A 20,357-nucleotide genomic window follows, 5' to 3' on the forward strand; every position below is an offset into this window, starting at 1 on the left:
TCTTAGCGCGTACTGAGCACACCCCTCCAGTCAAGCATTTTGGGTGTTTTCTAACCTAAAGCCACCAAAAGTGACTCGCCACTTTGGAAAAGCTTGGCCTGCGCGTTTCAATGAGCATCTCAGCCCGGCTTCTTCTCTTGTACCTGCTCCAGGCGGCCTGTCCGAGCCTCCCCATCTGTGCCCGTCCGCCGAGGCCATCGGTGCCGAGGTCCCAAATGCACCTGGGGGTTTTGTGCTTGCAAATAGCCAGCCACAGAATTGCACAGATAAAAAGTGCAGCCTGACAATCAAACTGAGCGCAGGAGAAGAGCACGCCGCAGGAATGCAGGGGAGCCCAGGCCTGCGGGGCTTGAGCACTTCATAGAAATGCTTTCCCCGGGGGCACGGGGAAGATTGCAAGCTCCCATGTGGGCCTTTGTCTTTTGCCCAGGAGACGGCAAAGACACCCGGGCATGTCCCCAAGCTGAGCTGCATCTACTCTAAAGGCAAGTGAAGATCTGGTGGTGCTGGGCAAGGAGGACTGGATCCACACACCCACATCCCTGGTGCCTGGCTAGCAATAGCCCCGTCGTCCCTGCTTGCCCCAGACAGCTGCAAGAAGCTCTCCTCTCCATGCACACCCAGCACCGTCCTGAAATGCCTTTTCCATGTGCTCCCTCCTTTCCTAAACCTTTCTGTAGCGGGCCGCAGGGGCAGACGCGCCTACACGCCGCCGGCTGCTGGGTCCGGCATCAGAGCTGCCCATCAGGCTCTGCACGGCCGCGGCTCCGCTGCCCAAAACACTTGGCTGAGTCCCGTGCACGCTCCCGATGCCCTCGAAAGAGATGGGCACTTGCCAGCGCTCACGCGAGCGATCTGGGATGAACACCCGCGAAAGCCTCAGCGAGGCTTATCCCCACCATGCAGCTTGTAGCACTTCTCCAAAGACTTTGTCTGGTCCTGGGAGCCTTGCCGGTTTCAAGAGCCCCCGACCTTTTAATAATCATTTCTTGTGTTATCTGAACACTCCCTAATTCATCCCCTTCTGTCCCTGAAAATCTAAATCCTATTTAAGTTAATGCCCTTCATTTTCATTTATAAAGACAGATACAAAATAATTATTTCCTATCTCTGCTGTTTCCTTATCTTCTGTCCTAATAATTCCTCACTGTCTCTCTTTCATCATCTGTCTTCAGTACAAGAAACTTTTCTGTTAGTTAAAATATTCTGTGTGTTCATTTTCTCCCGGCTTTCATCTCTCTCCCCCTGCCTCTCTCCCCCACCTGCCCGCCCACCCATTACCGAGACCCGCCGCTGCTTTTCATGCTCTCCCTTCCCGCTGATCCTCACATCTTTATGGTGTTTGTATTGCGGTTTGTAACTTTATATGTAAATTCCAGCGGGCCACCTCTTCAAGCTTTGCCTTTGATATCCGAGTAGTCCTGCCTGGCTGAAATGTTTTGCATAAACAGAGTTATTCTCCGAAGTGCTGCTCCGTCCTCACCTCATATGAAAGTGGCAAAGCAAGCATTAACAGATGTGTCTCCTGGTGACAATTTGATTAAAAGAAAATAAAGGTGTTTTATGCAGGGCGCCAACTGGCCAAGTGCAAACAGAGGAGACCCTGTCCTTCATATGGCAAGTCACTGCAAGATGGACAAAGTAACAGGAGGTGTTATACCGGGGAACTCATCACCACAAGCTTGTAAAGCCAAGAGCGCGGGAGAGGGGTTTGAAGAGACCTAGACAGTCGCATGGAGACTGCCATACTGGTTACCTGCCAGACTGCAGCTGGTTAAGACACCCAGTGCCCCGCTTGCCGCCATCCAGCCCATAGCTCACTCATAACATTGTAGAAAATGAGGGTTGAAGGGAGCTCAGGAGGTCGCATCCAGTCCAACCCCTGCTCCAAGCAGGACCAGCCCCAACTCCATCATCCCAGCCAAGGCTGTGTCCAGCCAGGTCTTAAACCCCTCCGAGGATGGAGATGCCACGACCTCTCCCAGTGCTTTCCTGAGAGCGCAGTGGTGTGCCTCCCATCACAACTCCTGGGCTTGTCCAGTGCCACCCTGCATCCCCTGCCCCTCTACAGCACAGACCCTTGTAGGCAGGGACCACTGCCGCCCGGCTTGAGGAGGGCCGGCCGCATTCACCACTCTTCTTTTCCTTGTGAGCTTCATTTGCAAGAAGAGTAGCCGTGCCCCTTCTCCTTCCTGCTCTTCTGGAGGCGGGAGACCTCCAGGGCCATGGTAAACGTGACACCAAATTCCCCAGAGATAAAAGCACAGGGTTGAGGACTGAAGTTTGAGAAACAGGAGAGAAAGCAGGTCCTCACCTGTGCTTCTAATGGCTCTTTCAATAATTAAGGCTAAGCAAGGATAATCCCATTACTGGCCAGTGTTCATCCTATTTACTCTGCTTCTCCAGCATCACCCAGCTTAGGCATCCAGGCTAAGCTGCACCAACCTGCTCCAGAAATACAACCTTCATCTTTCTCAAGAGCGGAAGGCTCCCAGCACTTGGCAGGACCGTTCGCTTTAACAAACCCAAGCCTTTCCTAATTAAGTTGTTGAATTTTATCAAGGTCAGCTCCCGCCACCACCGCCGTGTCTATTCATTCCAAGTTTGCCAAGAACTGTACTTTAAAAAGAAGATTTGGGGGCCTAAATTACTCAGCAGCGGTCCTGGAGAGGACCTCCTTAGATATTGGTCTTTTCATGCTTGCTATTGTTGCGTGCCACCCTAGGATATGATAAGTGAGGGATTAAAGGAGATTTTTTACCACTTTTTCTCTTTGTTCATTGGCAGCACTCTGTGTAGACATAAGTCTCTTCTTTTGCCTGCATAGTCCATTCCCCTTTTAAGTGGCTGAAGAATGCACACATGCAAGTAACCAAAAGAAAATAAATTGTAAGAGCACAAGATCTGACAGCCCGGCTCAAAACATTGGAGACACCTGATGCTACTTCTCAATGCATTCCTCGAGACCAGCTTTGTCCTTTTTATCTTCTTCAGATGCCAGGAAACAAACCCCCTTCGTGCTGCTCTATGCTTTATGCAGGAAAAAAAAACCCCAAATGTTAATTGTTCTGATTAACAACATTTCAATATGAGCCAAGTTATTAGACTATTAATAATTGTACACAGTAATTATGCAGCTCTGGTAAGGGAAGAAATTGCTTCAAGTTTCACATTGTCTAGTAAAGAATTACCACATTTGGTAAATAATTTTGACTAGTGACTCATCGGTAGAATTTGCTGGAAGTATATATTTAAACCTGTGCTGCTTGAACAATTGTGCAATAAGTCAGCTCATCATGCCTGCACTTTTTTGTCCAGGAGCAAAGAAACTATTGAATTTTAAATTAAGAAGAGCAGGCCTCATTTCTGCTGCTTTTACTGCACCCTAATTTTACAACCCTGCCCCCCCCAAAAGCATCCTCTTCTCTTCATCGTTCCTTCTCTCGGTCGGATCCACATGGCAAGAGCCATCTTCCAACCATTCGTATGGAGCAAGGGCAGCGGTGGCACAAAGGTGCAATCCTGTGAGCTGGGATGATTTTGAGCCTCGCTCTGCTTTCCTGAGAAACCCCATTTATGACCACTATGAAGCAAGGACAGATCCCGAGACGAAAGATTCCCACCCCTGGCATGACTAGCTCCTCCAAGCCACCCACTGCCTGAAAAGCAGACAGGCATTCAACTTTGCCAGCTAGCCCCTGATTATTAATGAACTGTGCCAGTGTGTATTAAGTAAGGAAGGGAAGTCAATGGTCAGGTATCAACACTAGGAGATGGCAATTAGTTTGTCAGAAGCAAAAATAAAAAGGCTTTGAAGAGTGTCAAGGAGACTTCAAGGCAGCAAGCAAATGGGCAATGTGATGGCAAATGAAATCCAATGTTCGTGGTGCGTATTGGAGTGAGGACATCCTTACATATTACAGCCCAGTTAGAAAGAAACCCCATAACAACTCAACCCAAGGGCTGGGTGTCATAAGCAGTTCTGTAAAGGTTTCTGCTTGGTTTTTTGCTGCTGTCAAGAAGTTTGGCTGTTTGGAGACATGAAGAGTAACTAATATAAAGAGAATCAGCAGTGTGGTCTGCTGTGCTCATCTCCTCTGGAGGCCGGCGAGCAGCACAGGGCACCGCATCCCAGCAAGGATACTGCGGAGCGAGGGGGTGCTCAGAGAAAGGTGACGAGAGTGATCAAGGACCTGGGAAGCTTCTGAAATGAAGAGATTAAAAAGATTGAGTCTGTTACCTTCACACAGCAACTAATAAGAAGGGACTTGATAAAAGAAGCCGAATGGGCTGTGAAAGTAGATTGGAAATGTCTGCTCTCCCCATCTCGCTGCAGGAGAGCGCAGAAGGTGGGAAACTCCTCACTGATAAAAAGAAACTTTTCCCCACACCTGTAATTAAGTTGTGGCACTCGCTGGCACAGGAAACAGTTGAGACAAGAACAGAGCAAAGTCCAAAGTGTGATTGGATATTTATCTGGATAGTCTTGAGAGCTGCACGCTCCTGACCAAAAAGTTCCAGGAAGGACACGAAACCTGATGTTTCACATCAAGCCAATCTCTAATTTATAGCGATGAGGATAAGACTTGATGAGAGGGACAAGTTATCCCCCATCTCCCCTAGAGATAAGTAGGAAACTTTCACGCCCTGTAAAACTCAGATGTTTCACGCCGCTCCCTGCTCCACGTCAGCACAGACCACAGAGTTTCCAAAGTTTATCCCCCCGCAAAAAAGGCAGAGACACAGGCACCCCAGAGCAGCCAAACACCTGAAAAGCCAAACCAAGGATATATTGAGCTAAAGAAACTCATGGACACGTACAAGCACCCCGGTGATTAAGCACTGCATCAGACAATAGGTTCTTGAGCCCATCTCCTGCCTGACTGCCAAGCTATTGCCTTCTCCTGGGTCTTGCCTTTCTCCCCGGTACCCAGGAAGCCTTGCTGGTCTCCACAGCTCGTGCTGAACAGTGCTCTTATCCCTGGAGACCCTTGTTTGAATCCTTGGGGACAACTATTGCCCATGCAATGTTGCATATTTTATGGCAGCAGGCAAAGGAAGGGCAGAAGCAAGGCTGTAGCATAGATGCATAGAAAAGGGGGCCTGGGAGGCATCTCAGGTCATCATCGAGTCCAACCCTCTTGCTCAAGGAAGGATCACTCCCCGCTACATCATCTAACCTGCTCTCAGCTTCAGGAACAGCATGGTCTGAAGAGCAGAGTACCAGTGTGTGCACGACGGAGAGAGAGATAAGGTTTGTGCACCACAAGACCACAGCTGAAGAGAAGCCTAATCCGCCAGCAGCAGCACTGAGTTTTAAATGAGGCGGAGAGGCAGCCGGTCCCCCAGCGAGGAGGGGGAAACGGAGGCAGCAGTCACCCTCCCTGGCATGGCAGCTGGAAACAAGCTCAAGGATGTTGTACGAGCGAGGCGGGCTGTTTGGGGAGCCCCCCAGGAGCCAAAGAGGGGGGTCTGTGGCTCACTTCTCAGTGTGGGGGGAGGAGGCCACTCTTAAAAAGAGGAGAAATTCTGCATTTGATCCCTTTTCCCTCCTTGGCTCATCTCCTTGTATGATCTAGGTTATGCTCAAGTAATTCACGGCGCGGAGCGCTCCGAGAGGCAGAATCCAGCACCTGCTGCTGAGCTGATATGCTGCAAGTCAGCTGCTTAAATTCTCTCGTCCTAGTGATAACACGCTTTCAGGGTGCGGAGGGAAATAATAAAGGGATGTAGCTATCTGGAGCTTTCCCGCTTCCTTTCAAGGCGAGATTTCGCCATCTCCTCCCTGCCGGGGTCTGCGGCAGCCTCTGAACGTGGTGCCCTTTAATCCGTCGGAGGTGCCGAGCTCTGCAGGGGACCCCGTCTTTGCTCGCTCCCGAGAGCCATCTCCAAATCTCCATCTTCGCCAGCCTCTCGCTCTTCCGTGACCTCTCCCCTGACGTGCGGTATCTGTTGGTTTCCAGATAACTCGCCGGTATCCTTATCCGCGAGAGCGTTTCGGCGCCGCGCCTGGCGCTGCGCTCAGATGGGGACGAGGCGGCACCGGGAGCACTAGCCGCCTGGCTCGGACACGGCTGTTGCCCTTTCTGGGGGGAACAAATGCTTGGGGGTTGTTCAGTGCTCCTGAGAAAATCCCCGGGATCGCAGCAGTAGGCCCTATCCTTGCCACCCCCGAGCCTGGCCATCACGAAGCGGCACTGCTCCCTTCTTCCCTATACACCCCCAGGCCAGCCATCGGAGGGACCGTGCATGAATGTGACAAGTGGCTTCCCAGTGCTCCCCGTTAACCCACCTGGGAACTTACCCGTATACCCCAGCCTGAACCAACCAACTTCCCTCCATCCCACTACTGTGGCATGGCCACAACCCAAAGGCAGCTCAGATTTGGGGGGCTGCCTATGCCTTGCGCTCTGCAATACCCCTTCCTTTTTTCCAGGAAGGAGGAGATTTCACCACCTACCCGTGACCCGGATGACCGCGCGGGCAGGAACAGGGCCCAGCCACGGCCGAGGAGACGCTGCCCAGCCCAGCTCTGCAAGCTGCGTGCTGGAGCTTTGTGGAAATGACCTACCAGGACTAGACTAATAGTGTAATATATTACATTTAAACATGTGTGCTTGCTGCCCAGATTTGTATTCAGGCCTGCAGAGCAGAGAGGCTCTGCCTTTTAAATCACCTGAATCACTGGGCCCAGAGACTGGGGTTTTTTTTTTTCACTTCTTCATGTAGCAGAGATGTTTATGTAACAGCCATTCAGATGTCAGTAAAATCCATGAAGGCTGCAGGCAACTGATCTATTAAACTTGAAAGTTGTGCGATTTCTAAATAATACAGAGCCTTGTCCATGGAATTCCCAAGTCTCTTATAACCTGACTTTTATTTTTAACAATAAAGAGCTTCCCCAGAAGTTTCCCAATGTAAACAGACACCATAAAAGAGACAGATGTTGATTCGGCAGCGCTAACGAGGAGCAGCGGTGCTAGGCAGGCTATCGGGAGTGCAGAGGGGAGGACGTACGGCTGCATGGAGAGCAGGCAGAGGGGTGCAGGGTCCTGCCTCTTCAGGTGACCCTGAGATTAAACCCTGCACATGGAGGCGGCAAACAACCTCAGCGGGGTGATGGCGGTCACCAGAGAAGAAGGAGAAGGGAAAAGGCCGGAGGGAAAGGCAACTGAAGGATGCTGTTGCGGTATCTGCCGTGCATGCAACAGGTCTGCAGAAACAGAGAACAGCAGCACTTGCTTTCACATGGACTGAGCAGGAAGCAAGGACGAAGAGGTGCTTTTTTTCTGGGCAGACCTAAAAGATCAGACAGGAGGCAAGCTCCGGGCGGCTGAGACGTGCTCGCATCTGCCGAGACATCTGTCCATGCGAGGGCATGCCCCAGCAAAGCTCCTTAGGAGCTTGGCCTGGGTTGGAGGGCAGGCAGCTGAGCCAGTGCCAGCAAAGCAGATCCAAACGCACTTCCACGAGCTCCGAGGCTTTTTCCATTCCTAAATGCTGGGTGACATGACTGGGGGTCCCGGCCATGAAGATGCACGTGAGCCACGGGGCCATGGACCGGCATGCAAAGCCAACAGGGTGCAGGGACACCGTCACGGCCCTGCTGCTTTAGGAAGAAGGCATCCCCGTGCTGAAGAGCTTGCAGTCCCAACGGAGGATCTTCCTGCGTGAGGCGCTGCAGCCCACGGGGGTTAAATGACTGGCCCAGGGTGGCAAGCAGGGCCCGTGGCAGAGGCAGGAACCGCAGCCAGGTCTCATGTCCGACTCTCATGCTTCTGCCACAAGACTGTCACTTGGACCAGGCTTCTCCGCAGCAGCAGCAACGTCGGCGCCCAAGGCGGCTCCGTGAGGTACCAAGGGGACGGCTTCCTGACAAGCCATCACATCTCGGCGATGCTGGCATTTTCCTAGAACACTTCAAATTGCTTTTTTTACACCTCGCTGCTCTGTGCCAACCCCAATTCACATTATTTGTGCATTTGCTTAGTGTACATTATCTGATCAGTCACCCTGCGAAGAGCGGGGAGAGGGAGCCGCGGCATCTCCACGTTGCTGACAGCAGGTCAGGCCTAGAGGAACCGGCACAAATATTTTTTGGCCGAGTGCAGGAGGGAGGGAGCCCTGCCGGGATGGGGGTGCGGGCAGCCGGTGGCCCCAAACGCTCTTGGGGTAACATGTCTGAGCACAACCCCAGCACCAACAGGAGCAGACAAGGCTAAGGGGAAATAAGCACTTGTCACATTCATCCGATGGCAGGAGTGAGGCCCGGAGATGCTGGCAGGGTAGGAACAGGGCAGCCCTGGCCTCATCCAGTGCCTTTCCCTTTGCAACCTCCCCAGACCCAAACGCTCTCGACCGCCACTGCTGAGAGAAAGGCACTGCCCTAGGAGCAGTGCAACTGGATCAGACCCCGGGTCCCGATTCCTACGATTCCCTCCAGCCCAGGGGCCTGTTGCTGACAACGGCCAGGACCAGCTCTTTAGGAGGGAGGTGCGAGCATCGCTATGAGCGTTTGGGAGGAAACTGCAAAGGGCAAACTGCTAACAACCAGCCCAGCAAGAGGGTGAAGCATGAGGCTTTGTTCTAGACAGAGACAATGTTGGTTCTGTCTGTGCAGCGCCAAGCACACGGGGTCCTGCTCCCGGACCGGGGGCTCCTGGGTGTCGCTGCGACACGTCAGAGCGTGTGGCTGCTCGGAGCGCACGCCCGCTGCTCTCATCGTCCATGTGAAAGCTCAACGAGCCCCCAGGCTGTTGGCTTCAAGGATAACTTGCACAAAACCATGGGGAGAGGGGGGTCTTCCCAGCCTTCCTGGATCCTCAGGGGAGAGGCTGAAGCTAAAGGCTCAGTCGTTTCCAACCCAGGAGTCCACGCAGATGTCATGCATGATGCTATCATAGTGCACTATGTGCACTATCTTCTACCCAGGGAATTGCACCCACTTGCTCACATCCCAGGCCTGGAGGGGTCTGCATTAGTGCCAGTCCGTGCTTCTGGGATTTACCTCTGCCTTGTCCTTATCGAATATAGAGGGGCCGGGATGTGCTCCACTGGCAACATCAGCTCCAATACTGACTCAGGGAAATGGATAAGCAGCTTTTCCTGCAGCAACCCGTTCCACAGATTATCCCAGAGGTTTTAATACAGGAAAGCATCACAACCCGGCATGGCAGATTTCACCATTCATTGTTTCTGCATCACAGGAACAGAGCGCAGCTCCAAGATGAATTTGCTTCCTCCTTTGACAGAAGCAAGGTAACCAATATCTCAGAAATGGGAGTCCATCTGTCTGCAGACATGAGCGCACCGACACTTTAATGGTAATATATTAAAGGCTCTGCTCAAGAAAGGTGACATATTTCAGCTCCCATATTGCAGCCGCAACCCCTGATGCACTATCAATTAAGAGCAGCAATAATTACAAATGGAAAACTGCAGACCTCAGAGCAGATAATGTGTTTCCATTAGATTAAGTAGTCATAGAAATCAAAAATAAAACCTATACTTCGGCTAATTAAGCCCACTCACCATCTGATTAAGATGCATTGTGATACCATGGAAAAGTACCGAAGAGCTACTGTAAGTAAACCCACACAACTGGGCATAATATTATATTCCCTGTCACAGAGGATAATTGATCTGCCTGGAGGTTAACCAAAATAATTGCTACAGGTTGACAATACTGTCAATGCCAAACCACTTGCTCTGTACAGTAATAACCTAGAAATGGACTCAAGACTGGCACCTCATGACTTGCCCTTCACATGCGACTGCCAACGTGGTTCGGAGGCGGCTGGACGTCCACATTTGCTCAGCCAAAATGACCAGGCTTTCCTTATAAGCTGGCCAACAAATCCCCCACCCACCCCAGCAAGTGCCGATTCATGTGAAACATCCCCAATATTCCCTCCTCAGCTTTTCAGCACCAGGAAACCTGACTTCCCTCCCATATCTATATATATATCTATATAGATATATATATAAATAACATTTGCTTTGTTGTGGTTGCAAACCTTAAAAGCAGGTTGGGGAGAAGAAGACTTCCCCCCTTCATGGTTGGTATCCTGCACTTCTCATTGTGATTCAGAGCTTCAGCCCCAACAGACTCCTCTGAGCCTGGGAAGACGGTCTTGAGTTGAGGTATTGCTCCACCTTTTGCTGGAAAAAGTCAAGGGGAAAGGAGGTAGCATTTTCCCATGGTTTCTAGACCCCTGTTTGCATCTTTAGGGGTCCAGCCCCTTTACACATCAGGGCCCAGGGAGCTGGATCTCGTCAAGGAGAAGCTCCCAACTACAACAAGAGCTGCCACTAAGGCCTGGACCACCACACAGAAATTTATTCTGTCTTCAAAGGGGTTTCTTGGAGCCAGATCTTCATTTGGGTGGGCTGAGTATCAGCAGAGGAGTCTGAGCATGGGCCTGGCTTATGGAGGCTGAGCCAAAGCTGCCGTCGCAGCCGAATCCATGCCGTCACGTGAGCACTGGCAAGACTTGCAGCAAAAGTTGCTCCATTGAAGTCTATGGGAGGCCTGAGGCCGTTGCATGGAGAAGCGGATGCAGCTGCCCCCTTGCTTGCCTCAGACGAGCAGCTGTTTGCAAAAACGTCCCGGTTGGGACTTGGCACCTGGGGCAAAAGCTGGATTTCCCCGAGAATTGCCGAGTCCATGAATGCCCTCCAGTTCTTCCTCGACTCGTCCCAGTCCCGGGGGAGCCTCCACCAGCTCTCTGCTTCACTGGAAGTCATGGGGGGTGGACACAGGCAGAGCAATTCAATTAAGTATGCAAGAAAGGAAGCAGTGGGTCTTATATACCCGAGCCTGGCTCCAAACTTCGGGTTCTAGTTTTTGGTCGTTACTGTGGAAACCAGCTTAACGCTCGCAAATAAAAAGAAAGGGCCAATTAATTAAATTAATTTAAAAAAAATGAGATGAAACCTTGGGGAAGAAAACGTGATAGGTTGTGCTGTATTTAGGATTTCGGTTCAGATGCATTGTGCACCAAGCGGCAGGGAACGAAAGCTAGGATATTCCTCTGGAGCAAGAGGCAAATGGCCGGCATCTCCTGTCCGTCAGAGCACATCGGGGTGCTGCGAAGCGGCAGCTCCTTCTAATCACCACTAATTAGGCAAATGCTGAGCAACACACTTCCCCAAAAACCACCATGGGAGAGAGACAGATCAGCAAGAAACTCGGGTAGACGGAGCCGGTGGCGTGCACTTTCTCCCCAAGACCACTGCAAACAGGCCCGGATGCGGTGGGCAGAACCGGTCGGGTCTCCATCGCGTGTCGGCTGGGAAAGCAGTGGGGCGGGGTGGTCCCAGCAGGGGCTGGGAACCAGGACTGCAGGGCTTGGATGCCAGCTGGGTCATTTTCTTGCTGCATGATCTTGGGCAAAGCACTTGGTGTCTAGATCTGCAGAGCAGAAATGCCAATCCTCACCCGCCAGCTCATTAGTACAGGGCTTGGGAATTTTCTGATGAAAGGAGATGTGAAAAGGAAAGCACGAGGTATTATTACAGTCCAAGCTGCTGGAGAAACAGCGGCTTGGACTGCAGCACCCGAGGAAATTAGCTGGTAACCAAAGTGACCGGGCTCGGACAGGCTCCGGGCCTGTCCAGCTGGCAGGAGGGACAGAGAAAGGAGCAAAATCAACCTGCCAACCACCAGAAAAACACACTGTCCCGACCCCCATCACCCCCCTGCACCCAAAAAGCAGAGGACAGAGGAAACCACTTGGCTTGCAGCACTCAGGAAACTGGATCCTCCATGAGGTGCTTCACTGAAGGAGCTCAGTCTCACGGTGCCCACTTCGCAAGGGAAACTGAGGCTTGCCTCCGGTCGCCAGCAGCCTGCTGGCAGCATCGGGCTTAGGACCCACCAAGTGCTGCCACTTGCCTCCTTTTTAGCTGTGCTTTCTGCTGCTTGAGCATCTCGGCTACTCCAGACTCGCTGCAGGGTTGGAGACCCTCTCCTCTCCTCTCTTCTCCAGCCAGCTCAACAAGGGGGAGGACAAAGGGGCGTTCAGCTCATTGCATAAATGGAGTCCCTGCAATGCCCACAGAGCCGTCAGCCCAGGCCACCAGCGCTGCACCCCACTGCCAGACCGTGCCCCTGGGTCTCCTGGGCTCCCGTCTCACCTCCCCACACCACTTCAATTGAGACTTATCAGAGCCCCTCAGTTTTCAGCCCCTGCCCTATGCAGCGTCACCGGTCACATCTCTCCCGGGGCTGCAGTCCTTCAGGGACGCCCCGTCTGCTGTGTTCACACCTGAGACACTTTCTGGACTTTTCCTTGCTGAAGGCTTGGTTTGGTTTTTTTTGGCCTCACCTGGCAGCAGACGTGGGACCAACAAGAGGCTCATAAAAGCTACGGGCCTGTTTGACAATGTCCCGAAGCTTTTACCCTCATGCAATCCAAAGGATATTTGCTCAGCAGCACAATCATTACTTAAGCAGGGCCTGGGAGATGGATTTCCATTTGCTTTCATCCTTTTATCCTTACTGTAGGACTCATCAACCTGCTTGATGAGTCCTACAGTGCCAGTCCGAGGGCACACATTGGTAGGAGGTGGCATGGCTCTGCCTCCTCCCTGCAAGACGTGATGAGATGGACCGAAGTGGGGCCAAGGCTTGCAGAGGAACAGCATCAGTTGCTCAACACACGGCATCTCTCAGGCCACAGACTCAAGTCCCATTGCATGGAGAGACCCTCTGATATGTGTCCCCAACCTGGGGACAACACGTGGTGGCTCCTACCAACAAGCCTGCAGCAGGGCAGGTCCTTCTGCTGCATCAAAGGCACCGTTCCTAAAAGCACCCCCTTGCCTGACACACAAAGCAGCTGCTTCTTTCCTATAGGAGATAGCTGCTTAGTTGAGGAAGAGAAACTGGCAGCCAACACTTTTTTTAATTGAATAATTTAAACATTATTGATTTCTTCTGCTGGGTGGAAGTGAAACCCAGACCTCAGGCAGATCAGAAATGATTAAAAAGCAGTCTCGGCCTCGACAGCTAGAGATACCATCCTGCTAGTAGGTGAAAGGAGAGATGGAGCAGCGGGAGGAGTGTGCCAGAGGTTTGGGGAGGAGACCGGAGCCTTGTTAAGGTGCTTAATTGGAGCAAAACCCATCACTGGAGAAAGGTGATCACCTAGGACTTCACAACAGGCAGTCAAGAAAGGTAACGGTCTGCCAAGGTAGAGCAGGGGAGAGGCAACAACTGCTAGCTGTACTCATCCTGCTGTTTGATTGGACTCATATCTTATAGGTATCATGATAGTCCAAGGTATTGAGGAGGGATTTCAAAGTTAGGCAGCAGTATAAGAGGGGTGTACTATAAAGTATGCAATAAAAATCCCCTTGAAGCTAGGGGTCCAACTACCTCCGGCATGTTTTCCACCCTAACAACAAGATAACTATAGTACTGCAACGTCCAAGTTCAGACATGTCTGGAAAGCTGGGGGAAACTATCATTGCAAGGCCTTTGCACCCGGGCAGCTCTCCCGCTATAGACATCTTTAATGAGTCCTTAAGATGAGCAAGCCCGTCCTCTTTCAGCTCCTGTCATGCCTAGCAGAGACAGTGACAGGACACCGAGGTCTCAGAGAAGCTTCTCTCTCTACAAAAAGAGACGGACAGGTTATAAAAAGCTCTGCCAGTGGGGTGATGAATGCGGCAGTGGCACGAATATAAATTTAAAGGTGCATTTTAATGGTTTCACTATTGATCCGAGGAGGGTAATTCCCCTTCTGACATTGGAACGCACCATGGGAGAAGGAGAAAGGCACCTCGCACGTCATTGCTGAGGGCCAGGCTGCCAACAGAGGGTTATTTTGTCCTCAGCTGCTTGCACAAGAATAGCACCTAACTGCACCCCTCCTATGCCAGGCCCCCCGTGCTGGGCACTGCACAAACCCAGACTGTACAGACAGCTCCCACTGCACATGGCTTTGGCTCTGGGTTACAGCCTGGGAGAAACTTAGGCTTCCCCATGCCTTTGCACATCCAGAGCTCTGTTCACGGGACCCACGACAGTGCTTGGCATGACTGAAAGAGCCCCTGGCATGCTGTCTGGAGGGGCTAAACCGCCACACAGTCTGCATTGGACCCGGACGTTGCACCCAACTGGCAGAGCAACAAATTCTTGAAACTGCAGAAATGTGGTGTGAACTTGCACCCCGAGACCTAGTCCTTTGCTGCCCCAAGCACCTGGGAGTCTTCCCGGGACATCCAGGTGAAGTGTCTCCATTACTGGGGGGAGACTTGACACCCTGTGGGGCGCTCACAGAAAACAAGGTCCGAACTAAGGGTTTCACATCATTTCGTTTGAAATGCATAACGGTTCACCCAAACCTCCCCGCTTCCCCAGGTACAACCAAATGTTGGAGATTGGCACGTGTGAATGCTGCATGAACTGGTGTATCTTGACATCTTGGTGCACTTAAGAGGGAATAAATGTAAAAGAATAAGAGGGGAAAAGGGCACAAAATATCAAGGTGACCTTAAAGGCCTGCTTAACCTTGGATGAATAAACCTAATAAGCAGCAATACCCTAAGGAATTTCTACCTTCAAAGCACAGACCTTGACACGTGGGTAACATGCACACTGTGCTAGGCCCATTTTACAGATGGAGGGTCGGAGGCAGAAGAGCTCAGCCCTGTGCTCAGCCCCTTAAGTAACGCTAGCCAGACCCCAGGTTGTCCAGAACCGCCCTTTCCCCCTCTCCTCGGTAGTCTCTGGCCCATCTCCCCCGCCTGCATTAGAGACACTTGAAAACAAGCTCTAGTCAAAGGAAGACACAAGAGCATCGCGTTGGAGCCGTTTGCTAATTTCAAGTAATCCCGTAGACAGTTCGGGGGGCATTTCAAGCTTTTCTCTTTCCCTACTACTCTCAATGTAATTGTGCAATTAAGCCCTACATTTGTCACACACATTTTTAAACATGAATCAAGACAACCAGAGCACTTTTCATCAGGAGCTTGGTTCGACTCCCACGTTCATTAATGCATCTTCCGGGCCTTGCAGAGGGGAAGCAACACGGAAAAGAGACCATAAGGTAGGCGCTCAGTCGTGTGCTAATCAGGTGGGATTTCATATGGTGCCGAGAGCCAAAGGGGATAGGCATCTTACCGCCGCACTGGAGGGCTTTAGCCTGCAGATGCTATCGACCTTTATGGTCTTGCAATAGGACCGCAGGCTTCAGCAACGAGCTCCCAGCCACCTTGGAGGGAGGGGGGAATGACAAAGTGAGCACTGAGCAGGCAGCTGTGGTGGTGGGGACGGCTATGAGCACAAGTCAGTCTAGGGAGGGTCTGTGGGGGGTGCAGGAGGCAGTGGGGGGAGTCTCAGGCCCAGCCCCGGGGTGGGGGGGAAGAGGGTGCTAAGGGTGTCCTGCAGGATGACCAAAGCAGAAACTCGTGCTGGAGGAAGCTCCCTGATCAGAAGAGCTGGTGCTAGGGAGCGTGGGCTCATCCTGATGCTGTCTTGCAGTGCTCAACTGGCTACGATCCCATCTTGCTGCTGCTGGCTATTGAGAGCACCAGCCTGGTGCCGGCATTTTGTTCAGATGAAAGGTCTCTGCCCAAAGCAGCGTTCAGCTGGGCAGCCCGCATTGTTCCACATCCCACAGTCATCCCACAGCCCTGGCATACAAGCAGCAACACGTGGAGCACAGCTACAGCCCGCAAACACTCATCACATGTCGCAGCTCCATGCACTTCCCCTGCTAGAGGACTTCAAACCCCTTAGACAGGGCATCTTGCAACACCCTGGTACAGCATGCAGTCCCTGATCTATGGGAGAGGAAGCCAAGGCCCAGAAAGGAAAAAAATCCACCCAGGAAGTCAGAGACTGCTCAGGAGAAACTAAGGGTGCATCTACACATGCACTTTAATGCACATTAGCCTATTTTAATATGCATTAAACTGCCACTTAAAAACCATGCTCTTTAGTTAATGCACATTAAGACTGGCTAATGCACATTTTCCTAGTACCTCACCATGGAGGTATTAGATATAATGCTCCTTAACTGAAGTGCATTAATGCATGTGTAGACATGCCCATGGAGCCCTGGCTCCCAGCCCCTTCCCGAGGGCCAAACTGTTCTTAGACCACAACCTTTCCCCAAAGGTAGGGACAGAACCAAGCGCCTCGCTCCTACCCCTGTACTTCAGCCCCTACATGACATCCCCACTCTACCAGAGACCCGGCCCCAAACCCTAAGGCCACATCCACATTGCTAGAGGACCACGCGAGCGATTACGCGCATGCAGCAGTGACATTCCTACTCCAAAGGCTCTGCGCCCTGGAATGGATGTAGAGCAGCTGCCTCTGCGTGCTGCTGGGCACATGCCAATGCACGCACCCAAGACAGTGAGCTCGCTGGAGCATGCCCGGCACCGCGCAAAGATAGCTACCTTACCTCTGCTCCAGGCTGTGGAGGACGTGGCGCTTTCCTGGCATCGTCCTTCGACACTCTGCATGTGCCCTCAGGGCTCTGGCTTCCAGATCCCTGCTCTAACCACTGAACCACACTCTTCTATCCCAAGTCCTTTTAGACAGGACTGTTGGCGACTTGATAAACTGGGATAAAGCAGCTCCATGCGCAGGGTGCAATCAGGGGGAAGCGCTGTGCAACCAGCTGCTTCTGGCTCATATCAGCTAAGCCAGGTGAAGGTACCATGCAAGAATGCACTGAAAAAAGCCACGCTGGTGAGAGAAGGGCTGCACATGCATGCTGCTGGCATCCTCCGAAAGGAAGCCAAGGCAGCCCTCACAGCACAGGTAAGGGAGAAAGCAGCAGGAAGAAGAGAGCAGAGCAGAGTGAAGCCAGGTGGAGAGGCCAGGCATGAGGAAGGAGGGACCAGGACCCGCAAGGCACCCGCCTGTCCCAGCCCATCCGCGCAGGCAGCAGGTGGATGGCGCGTCCCAGCCTGCGATGGGCAGAGCTGCATGGACGAGCCTTGTCATCATTCCTCAAGTCTAATTTTTTTAAATTGCAAAATCTTACAGAGCTATTAACCTCAAAAGAGTTTAACATATGGCAGCGCGAGGCTCCCTCTTACCCTAATTATAAGGCTTGCAGTAATGGGGCTGTCTTTTAAGTTACAGCTGCTGTGCTTTTGGCTTTTCACTAACATTACATCCTATTAAAGAGCTACATTAAATGCATGCAAATTGCCAGAACGCCGCGCGCTTCGGCCCAACGAGGGGATGCATTGAAGCAGCAGCGGCAATATCCCAGGGTCAGGTTCACCCTGCTGAGAACTCCGTGTGATCCATCAATCAAACTCCGCTCATTAATTAACTAATTCATTAAATATCTTTATATATGAAGGTTCATCAAGGCGGAACATCGTGTTGACAGTGACGTCCTGTCAGCACTTAGCGGTACAAGCTCGGCCCCCCCTTGCCCAGTCCGGCGGGGCAGGCAGCGCCGGGGCGAGCTAGCACAGGTCGTAGCCCTGCCTCTCAGCCCAGCGCCAGCAGCAGAGGTGACGCCAGCTTGCCCAGTGCCCTGCGCTGCCAGACTCTCTCCTCACAACAGGCAATAGACTTTGCAGCCAGGCTGGCACTGAGAAAGCAAGCTCCCCGCATGAGACAAGTGCATCCACACGGTGCTTTCAAGGGCTGTGGAGGCTCACAAGGCCATGCGGGAGGTGGCTGCATGGCAGGGCTAAGCAAAGCCACCCCCCCAGCCCAGCCAGACACTGAAAAAGCCCCACAACACAATTCACAATTCCTGCTGTGAAGGGCCAAGGCCAGGCAGACCCCACCATGGCCGTATCCCTGCACCTTCACAGCCAGCGTAACAAGGGGTCACGGGCAGGCCAGAGTGACACCCCCCAGAAGTCTTTACCTGGCAGCAGGTCTCCAAGCCCCAGGGCAGGTAAGACCACCTGCTCAGGGCACAGGGTCCTCAGAGGGGCCACAAAACTTGCTGGCTACACCTTCCCCAGGCACCGAGCATCCCCAAGCTGGCTGTTCCCCCCATTTGGGGAGTGGGGGGGAGTGCAAAGGGTGGCTTCTGCAGCACGTGCCTCAACTTACCAGAGCAGCGCAGGCCGGAAAAGACCCCCAGGGCCGGAGAGCAGATGCAGGACGCCCAGCTCTGCAGCCAGCAGAGCTGCAACCTTCCTCCCTCCCTCATATCACCTCCTCTCCCTACAGCCTGACAGGCAGCAGCTGTGGCAGCCGGGCACCCACAGCTGGCAGCACTACGGCCTGATTGCCAGCAGTGTTGGTAGCCTTTAGGGAGAGGAAAGCCCTACCCTACCCCAGTAATCCTGGTTCCCTGAAACACAGCTGAGTTGGGGAAGGAGCTAATGCACTGGTCCAGCTCCCTCAGAGAGTTGGCCCTAAAGTTTGACCATAAGCAAATGGAAGTTGGTGGGGTTCAGGCCTCTTTTAGGAGCCCAGCTCTTAGTGCAAGGCAGGTGGAGAGGAGGAGATGCCTCCTGGTTGACTAGTCCTGGGTAACAGCAGGGGCAAGGCTGCCTGGGCATGCCCAGAGCTGCTCCAAGGCAGGCCTGGGGTGGCAATGGGGCAGATCTAGCATCGTGGGCAGCATCTCCCTCACCGAGTGCATGTATGCCATGGTCAGCCGTGGTGCGCTGGCAAACCGAGCCGGTCCTCTCGGTCACCGGGGTGCTGATAGCAGCGGAGGAGCTGCAGCAGAGGCTCTAGCTGCTGTCTCTGCCCAGCTGGCCAGAAGCCAGCGCGGGTCTGTGCACACATGCTGTGGCCACACCTCTGAGTGTAGACATGAGCTACCCTTGGCTCCAGCCCCTGCCAAGCACCGCGGACTTTCATATGCTTTCAATTTACCTGGCTGAATAAAGATGCGCCGGAAAGCTCTCTCCATTTGGCAGCCGCTAGAAAAATGCTACCAGTCCTCCTCTTCCTCCATCTGCATAAAGGCCCATTAGCGTGCCTGTGTTGCACGCACGTGCTCGCACGTTCCCTGTGATACGGGGATCCCACTGATCCGTGCACTTAGCTCCACTGAAGTTGGGTGTTGACCCCCCCGCCCCTTTCCAGCGCGCTCCCTTCCTCGCATAGCTCTCAAAGGGGCCGTGCTGCGCTAATGGGGTTTAATGGTAACCTCTGAATCAATTTTCACTCCCTGAAGAAAATCCTCCTGGCTGTGGCGGCACAGGCTGTAATACTGAAAATGGCTCTAGATTTGAAAAATTGGCACATTGTCGTCCAACAAGGCAATTTCTGAATTGCTCCGTGCAGCTGTGCGGCTCCGGATGCTACGCTGCCTGCATCCTAAGCCGGAGGGTGGAGAGCCCGTTCTCCACCAAAAGCAGGGATGCTTTCTGCCGGCCTTCCCTAAAACCCTAGCTGCTTCTTCCTCCCCAGCAGTGAGAGCAAGAAGGCCAGGCTTCCCTGGCCTCCTGCAAGGACACAAGGACCCACGTGAACCACCTAGGGAAAGCCGAGGCAACACGGCAGCTGCAAAGCAAGGTGGTTGCTAGAGGAAGGGAGAGCAAAAACATCTCCTCACAATTGAATCCATTGTTTGGCCAGCATGCACCCATTTCAGGGAGCCCTGTTCCCCCCTGCCCAGCCTCCCAAGATGGGAGCCAGAGGAGGCGAGAATTGGGCCTCTTTGTGTTCACATCCATCCTGGGGTTAGCCAAAGAAGGGTAGGAAGGAAATGGTACAGGGCTAAAAGAGGCTAGCAGTAGTCATGTCTGCAAACATGTGCCCTGCAGGCTGGGGGTGACTGGCTGGGCAGCAGCTCTGCAGAAAAGGACCTGGGGGGACAGGGGACAACAATCTGGAAGAGGAGCCAGCCGTGTGCCCTTGGTGCCAAGAAGGCTGACGGCATCCTGGGCTGCATTGGCAGGAGCGGTGCCAGCAGGTCAAGAGAAATGATTCTTCCCCTCTATTCAGCACATCTGGAGGCCACATCTGGAGTCCTGTGCCCAGGTGTGCCCACCACTACAGAAAGGATGTGGGTGCATTGGAAAGAGTCCAGTGGAGGGCAAAATGATTTGGGAGCTGGGGGACAGGCTGAGGGAACTGGACTTATTTAGCCTGGAGAAGAGAAGATGGAGGGGGATTGAATAGCAGCCTTCAGCTCCCTGCAGGGGGGCTGCAAAGAGGATGGAGCTGGGCTGGTCTCAGTGGGGGCAGACGACAGGACAAGGAGCAATGGGCTCCAGTTGCAGCAACAAAAGTTGAGGTTGGGTATTAGGAAAAACTTTCTCATGAGGATGGTAGTAAAGCACTGGAACAGGTCACCCAGAGAGGTGGGGGAGTCTCCATCCTTGGAGGTTTTTAGGACCCGGCTAGACAAAGCCTTGGCTGGGATGATGTAGTTGGGGCTGGTCCTGCTTGGAGTTGG

General features: G+C 52.8%; 1 long non-coding RNA gene across 1 annotated transcript in view; it reads right to left on the minus strand.

The window, feature by feature from the left end:
- LOC132246555 (uncharacterized) overlaps positions 1 to 18,112 on the minus strand; it is a 65,240-nt gene extending 47,128 nt beyond the window's left edge. The window contains exon 1 of the long non-coding RNA XR_009457926.1: positions 18,050 to 18,112. This is a non-coding gene — a long non-coding RNA (uncharacterized LOC132246555). The remainder of the gene's footprint in view (positions 1 to 18,049) is intronic.
- Positions 18,113 to 20,357: the final 2,245 nt, after the last annotated feature.

The sequence above is a fragment of the Alligator mississippiensis genome, chromosome 16 (assembly GCF_030867095.1).
Source record: "Alligator mississippiensis isolate rAllMis1 chromosome 16, rAllMis1, whole genome shotgun sequence".
NCBI lineage: Eukaryota > Metazoa > Chordata > Crocodylia > Alligatoridae > Alligator > Alligator mississippiensis.